The sequence below is a fragment of the Pinus tabuliformis genome, chromosome 1_1 (genome assembly GCF_031772625.1).
Source record: "Pinus tabuliformis cultivar Carrire ecotype Pingquan chromosome 1_1, CPIR1, whole genome shotgun sequence".
NCBI lineage: Eukaryota > Viridiplantae > Streptophyta > Pinopsida > Pinales > Pinaceae > Pinus > Pinus tabuliformis.
Genome location: NC_142297.1, coordinates 925611183 through 925621996, shown reverse-complemented (window position 1 = coordinate 925621996; position 10814 = coordinate 925611183).

Genomic DNA, 10814 nt, shown 5'->3' with positions numbered 1-10814 from the left:
TCAAGGGGCTATTTTCTAGTTCTGCACTACCTTTGTTTCTATAGATTCTCCCACTTCGCATAGCCCCAAACATCAATTTATTCACATAACCCACTTTTCACACAGTAGCATTTTAATCGAACTGTTCAGAGACTTAATATACTTACCTCGGGGTCCTTTGAGGAAGCATCGCTCTGCCTTGCTATAGCTGACTGAAGTATCTACCACAAGCTTAGTGATGAATCCTCCTATAATTCAATCAAGCTAGTGATCAACAACACATGCGATCTTATCCTCTGATGCTTCCAATCTGTGCACGAATTTGCAATCTTATCCTTCGATGCGAAGAAAATTTCATGGATCTCTGTGTACAAGTAGAAATCTAACCACTCTTCTTTTGATAGTTGTAGATTCATGTTTTCCTATGTCGTGAACTCGTGAATCTTCCTATCGAACCAATCTTCAATTCCTTTCCTAGTTGGATTCCAGTGATATGACATCAGACATCTCTATGTAGATCCTAGTTCCGACAATGAAACCGTTTGTTGGATTGTTGGGGTTTGACCCAGGTTCGAAGTTAATTAGCCAAACAAATTCCTGTACTATTGGCCCTTTCGGTAACAGTCCGTGGAGCACAGACTGAGATCTCACCTGAAGTAATATGGGGGGGGTGGTTGCTGGAACCAGGTTTCCGCACCCTTGAGATGTCTGAGGGGTTAATTTGGTCCAACTGTTAGTCCCTTTGTGTAGGTTACTTCGCACACTTCCCTGCTCCTCGTGCCCTGATCTAGTCACCTTCACGCATCCCTAACTAGGGGTTGTGGGGCTTCTACACTGTTGGAGCAGCACTCTGCACTATTTCCCTAAGTCCCACTCGAGATCTTACTTATCTTCTTAAACTAGTTAATTACCTTTGCGTAAATGGATGTGTTATGTTATATTTATTTATACAGCACATTCCTATGAGTTTTTGTAGCAAACAAACAGTAAACTTGCAATTCCTATCGAATAATACATAAAAGAGGAAAAGATACACAAAAATATGATAAAAATTCTCTTTATTGATTCTTCCAATGATTACAGACTCGACCTGCCCTATGTTGGAATATAATCCTGACATCTACATTTATTTTTTAGCCTAGGTATCCTTGACTTAGTCACATGCACTAAAAATCATGTTCACACTTGGTTTTTGGTAAACTAGCTCGGTGGATCAACTTTCCCTTGTTTTTTTCCTTTAAAGAATTAACATTATGGAAATATTGGTCCAACCACTTTCTTTAACCATTTATACATCTAAGTGCATGTTCACACCTAACCACACCTCATCCACTTGAGTTATTTCAGGATTGGCGTCCCACATGAAGATTCCCGCTTAAATCAAGGCATTTGGTCCCTCAGACCATTTTAGCATGTTTAAAGTTGATTTCCTTGGAAAATGCACCCCTCCTCATACTTTCCTCATGGAATATAGTTGGCATAGGTTGTCTTGAGTCATTGTTTCTATTTTAGGCCTCCCTTTAGCTTTTCTTAGCCTTTTCTAGTTTTTTACTAGTTTTTTCCTAGTTTTCTAGATTCGACAATTTTGATATAACCACCTCCCTTTGGGATTATAGGTTCGGTTGCTCATGTATTACTATTGTTCATTAATTTAATACATTGATTTTATGGAGCAAATTATTTCTCTCCTCTCTTGAATATCAACAAATTACTTGTGTTTAATTTAACAAGAATTCTAGATCTATTGGAGTTTCTACAGGAATTCTACATGGTATCAGAGCTAGTTCGAATCTAGTGGATTGTACACAGTTTTATTTGCAGGTATATCTCATTAGGAGCCGTATCAAGCAGCAATGGATCATCTCTATCAACCGACAAAACTTGTTCTAAATCCTTTCAATTACTTCGAATGGAAGACAAAGATTACTCCGCTCCTGCGAAGCAAAGGGCTTTATAGGGTAACAATGGGAATAGAGACTGAACCAACTTCTGTAGCGGTGAATATCAAGTATTTCAATAAATTAGATGAAGAAATTGGGATGATATGCCTATAAATTTCCAGAGAACTCCTCTTTCATGTCAGTGAAGCCACTACTCTCGATGCGGTCTGGACCACATTGGAAGGACTATTCGGCAAGAAGGATGAAATGAGAGTGCATCAACTGGAGAATGAACTCATATCCCTCAGTCCAACTCATTTCAGCAACCTGAAATAATAATTCACCAAGTTTAAATCCCTCCTCATTGAACTTGATGCATGTGGAGTCAAGAAAGAGGAAGATCAACTCATCCTTTCAATTCTCTCGAAATTAGGCCCTAAATATTCTATATTTGTATTGTCTTTTCAAGCATCTAAATTGACTCAGGAAAAATGGAAAATGCCTCCATTGAATGACTTCATTACAGAATTTCCTCAAGAGAAAGCTAAGTTAGTCCAAATGGGTTCCATCGACCATTCAAAGAACCAAGCACTTGCAGCTACTGATGCTCTAAAGAGTAGTGGAAGAGACAAGCAAAAAGGGAAGGGTAAATTTAATGAATCAAAGAAGGAGAGACCCGTAAAATCTTCAGAGAGCTCTTCTTTACTTAAGGGTAAGAAGAAGAAGGAAAGAACACTTTTCAGCTACTGTTCCAAAGGTTTTCATCCCAAATAAAATTGCATGAGGAAAACAATCGATGAGATGGCTAAGCAAGTGCAGCAGCACAATCTCACTGTGCCTGAGAATGCAAAGAAGAGGGATGATAACAGAACGGGAGATGGGATAGGGAGAGCATGAGATGTTCATGCTTTAATGGCTATCACATCCACTCCATCAGCTTGGATCCTTGATTTAGGTGCATCAAACCATATGGCTACATCAAAAGATGAATTTTCCTCCATCGAAGAAAGCACTAGATCCCCATTTGACTTGGGAGATGCCACACCCGCAAAGTTGTGTGGAGAAGGAATTGTAGACATTGAAGGGGGATGCTTCACAAATGTGCTTCATGTTCCCTCACTATCTGCAAATATTCTCTCGATATATCAGATCACTCATTCCGGCTCTGGAAGGAAGGTGGAGTTCACTCTGAACTCCACAGTGATTACCGACATTTCCACAGGCTCATAACTTGCACATGGAATTGCTGATCACAGTTCTCGTTTGTATTTCTTATCCCACTTTGTTCCTAAATCTATTAGGACTGTATTTATGTCATAATCTAATGATATCAGTAACTTATGGCATGAAATATTTGGCCATCTAAACTATAAGTAGTTGCATCAACTCAGCAAGGAAAACATGGTATAAGGATATCCCGCTATTAAATTCACAAGCAGTGTATTTCAAGGATGCATTCTTGGCGAGCATATGGAGAAAACGTTTGACAAAGGGAAAGCACAGAGAGCTTCTTCACCTCTTGGGCTGATTCATAGTGACTTCACGGGCCCATTCCCACAACCTTCAATTAGTAAGGCTCGATATGTACTCACCTTCATAGATGATTTCTCTCGCTTTACTTGGGTATTTTTTCTGAAATTAAAATCAGAAGTATTTGAATGCCTTATAAAGTTTAAAGCACCAGCTGAGAATGAGTCCAGGTGTAAGATTAAGATACTCCATACTAATAATGGGCGGGAGTATGTCAAAAAAGATGTGCAACAACTTTGTATTGATGCAGGTATACAACCACAACACGTAGTGCCATATACACCATAGGAGAATGGTGTCGCAGAGAGGAAAAACTAGTCGTTAAAAGAGATGGCCAATTGTATGGTACAATCCAAATCATTAGCTCCTAAGCTATGGGCTGAAGCTATTAATTGTGCAACATACATTCAGAACCACATTCCTCACAAAGCATTCAAAGGCACCACTCCATTTGAATGTTGGACCAATAAGAAACTAAAAGCATCACACTTTCGCATTTTTGGTTCACAAGCATGGGCTCACATTCCAATAGATAAGAGGAAGGCTTTGGAGCCTCAAAGTGTTGAATGCATCTTTGTTGGATATCTTGACAGTGTCAAAGGATATAGATTGCTGGACTCTCACATTGAAAAATTCCTTGTAGCTCAAAGTGTGAAGTTTGAAGAAGAATCACTGCATGATTTTTCAGCAGACCCTACCAAGGAACCACTTGTTGCCATCGATGAGGAGGAGTCCGAAAATTCTTCGAGCACTTTAGATCAGCCATCAGAGAAGCCTCTTAGATTTTATTTATAGGATGAGGAGTAGGTCATGGCTTCTCCAACTTAGTTGCCAACTTGGGCAGAGAATACCCGGTCAGATGTGGGTGAACTAGTCGTGATCGTGTGGATGCAAGGACTAGATCACTATTTTTTGGGGCTCCTAAATCCATGGCTGCCATCGAACCATTGCTTCCCATACATTTCTATATGAAACTTGGTTCAGATCAACAGTCACACTCTGAGACTGCTGGAAACCCACTTTGGGAGGCTTCCATGGATGAAGAGTACTCTGCTCTCATGGAAAACAAGACATGGGACTTGGTTCCACTTCCGAAAGAAAGAAATATTGTTCGATGTCGATGGATCTATCGAACAAATATTGCTACAGATGGTGAGATTAGCAAGTAAAAATCTCGACTGTTTGCAAAAGGATACTCATAGGTACATGGCATAGACTACACAAAGACATTTACACCTGTTGCAAAAATGGAATCCATTCGACTAATTTTAGCCATTGTTGCTTCTTGCCGACGGGAGGTTCATCACATGGATGTGAAGAGTCCATTTCTTCATGGAGATCTCAAGGAGGAGATATATATGGAGCAGCCATAGGGATACATTCATAACTCTTCCCTTATTTACAGATTAAAGAAATCTTTGTATGGCCTAAAACAGGCTCCGAGAGCCTCATATACAAAGATGGATTCTTTCCTTCTTTCCATTGGATACATTCGATGAAAATCTGATCCGAATGTTTATTTGCTGCAACATGATGATTCCATTTTTCTGATAGTACTTTATGTAGATGATTTACTGATGACAGGGAACCTTACCTTAGCTATTGATTTGGAAAAATCAGCATTGCACGATTGATTTTCCATGACAGATTTGGGACTGTTGCACTACTTTCTTGGTATTGAAGTTTCTCAATCTACTTTAGCGATCAAGATGGCATAGTATAAGTATGCATCAGATCTGATTGTCCACTTTCAGATGAAAAAATAAAAGCCAGAAGCATCTCTCTTTCTTTTGGGGATCAGATTTGAGGACACGGGTACTACACCTTTGGTGGACAGTACACTGTATCGACAGTTGGTTGGGAGTTTGTTGTATCTTACTCACACCTGACCTGATATATCTTTTGTAGTAGGATTTTGTTCTAGATATATGTAGGAGCCCCATGAGCTTCACTGGAAATTTGCAAAGAGAATCCTTAGATATGTGAAAGGTACTTCTAGTTTTGGTATCTTTTATGCTGCAAATTGCCCACTTTCACTAAGTTTGGTATTCAATATCCACTTCCAACTATCATATTTTGTGACAATCAGGGGTCCATTCAGATATCAATTGATCCAGTTTAGAGGCAAAGGACCAATCACATCTAGATTCACATGCATTACATCCGCGAGCTGATCCATGATCGAGTCATATCACTACAGTACTACCCCACTGAGCAACAGGTTGAAGACATCTTCACCTAGTCTTTCACTGAAAATAAATTTTTAGAACTGAGAGCTATGCTTGGAGTGGTGGGGAAAACTGAGTAGGCCCTTTTGGCTAGTTAGCCCTTTTTTCCTCTTTTTTTTGGTGGGGGGGGGGGGGGGGGAATTCCCAACGAGGTTTTCCCCCTTTCTTCATTTTATGTGGATCTTTTATTTATTGTACCTGAGTACCTAACATGGCATCTAGGCCAGGACTTAGTTTAGATAAGTGAGTTAGGATGAAGGGGGAGTGTTGGAATATAATCCTAACATCTACATTTATTTTTTAGCCTAAGTATCCTTGACTTAGCCACATGCACTAAAAATCATGTTCACAATTGGTTTTTGGTAAACTAGCTCGGTGGACCAACATTCCCTTCTTTTTGCCTTTAAAGGCTTAATATTATGGAAATATTGGTCCAACCACTTTCCTAAACCATTTAGAAATCTAAATGCATGTTCACGCCTGACCACACCTCATCCACTTGAGTTATTTGAGGATTGGCGCCCCACATGGAGATTGCCCCTTAAAGCAAGGGATTTGGTCCCTCAGACCATTTTAGCATGTTTTAAAGTTTCCTTCCTTAGGAAATGCACCCCTCCTCATGATTTCCTCATGGCTAATAGTTGGCATAGGTTGTCTTGAGTCATTGTTTCTATTTTAGGCCTCCTTTTAGCTTTTCTTAGCCTTTTCTAGTTTTTTACTAGTTTTTTTCATAGTTTTCTAGATTCAGCAATTTCTATATAACCACCTCCCTTTGGGATTAGAGGTTTGGTTGCTCATGTATTACTATTGTTCATTAATTTAATACATTGATTTTATGGAGCAAATTCTTTCTCTCCTCTCTTGAATATCAAAAAATTACTTGTGTTTAATTTAACTAGAAATCTAGATCTATCAGAGTTTCTGCAAGAATTCTACACTCTTCACACTCAGCTGCAGGGGTCCGTGCAATCAACTGCGGACTGCTAGGCCTCTACGCACACAACTGCAAAGCCTTCTCCTACTCTACGACCCAAAGACACAATTTACATTTTGACTCAATTACTTTCTTAGACTCATCATGTTTTTACTCTCCTTTTTCTTCCCTTCTACACTTAGAGCCTTGCTCTATTTATACAATCCCATGGTCCGCAGACCATGGGTAGATCTGTCAAACTGACATTACATTATGAAAACAAGGGTGGACAACCTTGTCACTCTATTATGACTTCATGCTTTGCGCCCACAAATCGCGGAGTCTTTACAATGGACTTGGTCAAAACTTGGGCTTTAAACCCCGAAACATGCCTTGGGGTGGATTTCATGCCCAACAACTCCTACAAATTAGATTCAAACAAAGAATTCGATCACTGGGAGAACCAACTACATGAAGTATCTATGCTGCATTGTAATATGATGACCAAGTCATAGAACTGCGTGTCATCAGAAGTATGAAATTTGCCTCACTATGATGGGCTAACTGATGTTGATCACTTTTTGGATGCATTTGAGAAAGAAGTGTTAGAGCATCATCAATTCCAGGCCTTGGAATGGGTATTGCGTGCTATGCCTGCAAGATGGTGTGGTATGCACAAGGATAATTTAAGTGATTGGCACGACTATAGGAGGATGATGAGAATAGGTTTTGGATAGTCGATAGTGCGGATGACAGACAAGTATGATGGAAGGGATGATCCATGTGATCACCTAGCAAATGGACTAAGGCTTATGGAGCAGAGCCCTAGCCTGAATGGGTGCATCTGTTTTGTCATACCCTAGATTTCATACCAATGAATTGGTACTTGGAAATAGAGCTCCGCCATGGCACTGAAGAATGAGACATCTTGTGCCAGGGGTTTATAATGACATTCTGTTGAAAATGCAACAAGATGATGGAGCTTAGTGGAAAGGAGTCACCTTCACTAAGTGGGCCTGCAGGCTATTTTTGGTGCAAAGTCTATTTTTAGACATATGGATCATGGTCTATGAGTTGCAGGATGCTGTTTATGGATGATTGGTCATGTTGGGAAAAATAGATGGACTTCTATTTTTGGTTCACAGTGGAGTGATCAGAGTCTATTTTTAGATTGCCAGGCTAAAAATAGAAACAGTCAAATATTATTAGCCCTTAGTAATATTTGGACTCTAAACATTATCTTATTCTCTTGGAGCACTTCAGTTCGAGCTACGGATGTGGCACATGCAGCTGACAGAAGGAATCACGTGGTTTCTTATGTGTTAGTTGAGCTATTGCATGGAGGACTTCAGTTAGAACTCATGCATGTGAGTTCTATGGAGTTGGATGTGGAGTTCATGGAGTTGTGTTCAGTTTGACTTAGTTGAACTAGTTGTATTTTAGTCTAACTAAAGAATACACTAGTGATGAGTTGTGTGAATTGATTGTTAATTAATTCACTAATTATTAACTCATAAAGAACTAAAGAATACATCAGTTAACTCAGTGCATGGACAGTTCAACAGAGACAGGTGTTAGAGGTAAGTGAAAGGGTGAGTTTTGACTATCAGTTGTGCATGAGATTTGCACATGCATGCGATTGATGTTTCATTGTTTTTGATGCTGCGAAATTGATGATCAACATAGAGGAGATTATGTATTGTGCATGTATTCTGCAATAGTGTATAATCAGGATAATCTCTGTGAATAAGTGATTAATTATTCAAAATTTCTACATGGTATCAGAGCTGGTTGATTTGTAGAAAATGTTCTTCAGGATATCAAAGCGGGATTGATCATCAGATCTATTATTCAGAAAGTGTTTACATTTTATTTCTTCAGGGAGAGTCTGTAATCGGGCTAGGTAACTTCTGGATCCATCCTTCTTTTGGAAGGTGAGATATCCAGTGAATGCCCATATAGTCGATCTTTGTACAAGAAATACTTTGTTCTCACGCATTATAGATCAGAAGCGTTTGAGTTTTGAGCTAGTGGAATGGCGCTCAAGGATAAACTCAGAAACATCAAAGCTGAGAATGGAGATGCCACAGATTGTCCGCAAAAGAAGAAAAATAAGCAAGCTATTGGATCTGCAGTGGGAGAGGCCTTAGCCTCGCAGTTTGAGCTGGATTTTTCACTGTTCGCATGCTTGGTATCAAGTGTGATGGGATCAGTATGGTTCTTGGACAGTGGTACGTCTTCTCACATGACAGGAGATCGAGATTTGTTTTCTGATCTGGATGAGAAAGATCTTGGAGTGCACATTGAGATGAGCGATGATGGTAGATACAGTGCGACTGGTATCGGTACCATTTCCTTTGAGAGGGAGTCTGGTAAACCCTTCAGATTGAAGGAAGTGATGCAAGTTCCAGGATTGAAGAAGAATCTTATCTCTATGGCTATGTTAAAAGACAAGGGATATGATGTTGTCTTCAGCGAGGGAAAGGCTTTCCTGCGCAGCAAGACAGCTGGAGAAACTTGGAAGATAGTGGTTCGAGTCAGGAACCTTTATCAGTTGCATGTAGATGCATGCAAAGCCTTGAGCATCGAGGCAACTGATGGAGACTTGGTAGTTGAGAGGGAGCGTATATTACCTCTCAACATGTAGAGCCAGAAGAAGTCTTAGACGATTGTGGAGGAGCCACGATTGGTGCAGCAGCTTCAGGAGGTTGTGGAGCAACCACAACAAGGGAAGCTGAGAGGAGATCGAGTAGAGACATCTACTCATGTAGAGACCTCCAGTAGGGGGAAACTTCGAGCCAGGTGGGCTGAGGGATCGCATGTAGCCATACCTCCAGGTAGGAGGTGGGGTGATGTGGATTGATCGTCCCAAGGAGGAGGGGCAAGATCCTTGAGGTACCCAACCTCTTGGATGAGACCTTGCTATAGGAGCCCCGATGTGGAGTAGCAGGAACTGACTGATTGGGTAGAAACAGATGTGGATGGAGTGGCAGAGAGAGCGACAGTGTAGGGAATCCTAGGACAGCGTGTAGCTAGCAGGCTGCAGCAATGCGAGAGGCACAAGTGTTTTGCACAGTGCTAGGTGGCACAGAGAAGTGTGCAATGGTGCGAGATGCATGGAGATGTTGTAGTAGTGCAGATGTCAGAGAGGGAGCACTTGTCAACAGCAGGTAGAGCTTCAACATCAGAGTATGTTCCTAGCCCAACATAGTGGTTAGTTGGGAGTGTTTTTGTTCCAAGTGTTGTTGGAGCAAGTGGACCGGGCAAATGTGTTGCATGCAGAACATTCTAGAGTTGCAGGATAGGGGTTGCAGATAATCCATATCTTGTTGAGAGGGAGTGTTGAAAATGCGACAAGATGATGGAGCTTAGTGGAAAGGAGTCGCCTTCACTAAGTGGGCCCAAAGGCTATTTTTGGCGCAAAGTCTATTTTTAGACTATGTCTATTTTTAGACATATGGATCATGGTCTATGAGTTGTAGGATGCTATTTATGGATGATTGGTCATGTTGGGAAAAATAGATGGACTTCTATTTTGGGTTCATAGTGGAGTGATCAAAGTCTATTTTTAGACTGCCGGGCTAAAAATAGAAATAGTCAAATATTATTACCCCTTAGTAATATTTGGACTCTAAACATTATCTTATTCTCTTGGAGCACTTCAGTTCGAGCTACGGATGTGGCACATGTAGCTGACAGAAGGAATCATGTGGTTTCTTATGTGTTTTAGTTGAGCTATTGCATGGAGGACTTCAGTTAGAACTCATGCATGTGAGTTCTGTGGAGTTGGATGTGGAGTTGATGGAGTTGTGTTCAGTTTGAATTAGTTGAACTAGTTGTATTTTAGTCTAACTAAAGAATACACTAGTGATGAGTTGTTTGAATTGATTGTTAATTAATTCACTAATTATTAACTCATAAAGAAACTAAAGAATACATCAGTTAACTTAGTGCATGGATAGTTCAACAGAGACAGGTGTTAGAGGTAAGTGAAAGGGTGAGTTGTGACTATCAGTTGTGCATGAGATTTGCACATGCATGCGATTGATGTTTCATTGTTTTTGATGCTGCTAAATTGATGATCAACGTAGAGGAGATTATGTATTGTGCATGTATTCCACAATAGTGTATAATCGGGATAATCTCTATGAATAAGTGATTAATTATTCAAAATTTCTACACGTTCAACTTTGAGGATGGGTTTAACTGTAATGACACAATGCTACAGGAGTTTAAAGTAGTGATATTTATGATACCGCAAGATCCTTTGGACCTAATTGTACC